Below are 1,841 nucleotides of genomic sequence, written 5' to 3'. Positions count from 1 at the left end.
GCTGTGGCTGTTGTGTTCTGTGAATGTGGTGGGGGCCTGAGCCCTCAATAGCTGCGGTGATGTGGGTGGAGGGAGGGGTGGGCCTGAGGGGATGGTGGTGGGGGGTAGGCCTGCCCGCAGAGCACCTCGAACAGGGGCAGAGCACGTGAAAAACAGGCTCCACAGCAGTGGGGAGATGTGCTCTGCGCTCCGGGGGCACCGTTCACATGTACTTACCCCGTAAGGGCATCACCCAGTGACCCGCAGCTTTGCAAAGTCGTGCGATCCTCACCGTGGTCTGGGTTAGAACGTTTCCATCATCCCCAAAAGGTTCCCTCATACTCTCCCTCACCCCTGGCCCCCACGGACCTGTCTTCTGTCTCTACAGGCCTGCTTTCTGTGAAGACCAGATAAGTGAAACCATACAGTATGTGGCCTTTTGTGGCTCCTTTCATTTGCATGTTCTCCGAGCATCCGTGTTGTAGCGTGTCAGCACTGCCCCATTTTCACAGCTGAGTAGCACCCATTATATGGACAGAGCATGTTTGGTAGCCACTCAGCTGTCGGTGGACACTGGCTGTTGCCAGTGAGGCTTTTGTGAACATGCCCTGTGACACTCGCACGGGGAGGGAACGGCTGGGTCATAGGCTAAGTTTATGTTTAACTCTTTAAAAAATTGCCAAAGGATTTCCAAAGTGGCCGCAGTGTTTTTCATTCCCGCCATGCGCTGTTCCACTGAGTGGAAGGGTACAAGCGTTAAGTGTGGGTGTCTGTGGATAGTGTGGTCCCACAGTGAGGTGTGGACACCACAGGGCGGAAACCCTGGTGGCCGAGTCCATGTCCTCCTGAGGGCTTGCTGGAGGTCACACAGGGGGCCCCCAAGCTTGGTGACTTGTACTGCAACCACCCTGGGTGGTGTGGGGGCAGGGTTCTAATTCGGGCTGGGCCATGTGACTGGCAGGGCCCCAGCTGTGGCCTGGACAGGGCTGTTTATAGAAGGGGACTCCCCCAGGCCTGCTGACTATTTATAGACCAGGCTTGGGGGACTTGGTGTGGCAGCCAGTGCAGCCAGGTTTGGCCCTGCAGAGCCTGCCAACCCCCCCATGGCCCCCTGGGCACCCCTTTCACACTTGCTGGCACAGAGCCTTGGGTCTTCCCCAAGTAGGGCTCAGAGCCAGTGCCCTCCACCCCCACCCCGGCCTTCAGCACTGCCCCAAGGTGGGCAGAGGGAAGCACCCCCACAGCGTATGTGAATCCAGCAAATGCCTCGCATGACCAAAGGCCCAGCTTCCTTCATCTGGAGACAAGCAAAGAAACCTCTGGAACCCTCTTAGCCCCTCCTACGACAATCCAGCCTCTTCCTCATCCACACCCCCAATGACTGCCCCAAACTCCCTCCCATCTCCAACCCACCCCCACCCCCACCCCCCACCCCGCTCCTGGTACAGCCCCATCTGGATGCCCCACCCTCAGCTGGCTGGGCCTTGCATGGTATCCACAGCCTCATGCCCAGCCTGCCACTGCTTCCCAGGGGCTGGTGGCCAGGATGCTGCTCACTGCCCCCACTGGGCCAGCTATCACCAAGGAGGCTGCAGACATGATGCCTGCACCCCACACCTTGCCTGGAACCTACATTATGGGGTTTACCCCGCAACAATGCTGAGGGAATGGAACTATTGGTGCCCCTGCGTGAGAGATGAGGGACTGGGGCACAGAGGGGCCAAGTGACCGTGTCAGGGTCAGAGCCAGGAGCCCAGGGTGGGAGGAAGGGAGAAGGAAGAGTCAGAGGGGCAGCAGCTGGGCAGTGCAGCCCTCTGCTGGGGTTTGAGCCGTTAACTGTCTGTGAGTGACCTTTGTGCGAC

This window comes from Rhinolophus sinicus, linkage group LG03, assembly GCF_036562045.2.
Source record: "Rhinolophus sinicus isolate RSC01 linkage group LG03, ASM3656204v1, whole genome shotgun sequence".
NCBI lineage: Eukaryota > Metazoa > Chordata > Mammalia > Chiroptera > Rhinolophidae > Rhinolophus > Rhinolophus sinicus.
The sequence above is the reverse complement of the archived record's forward strand: the minus strand, read 5'-3'. Positions refer to the sequence as shown.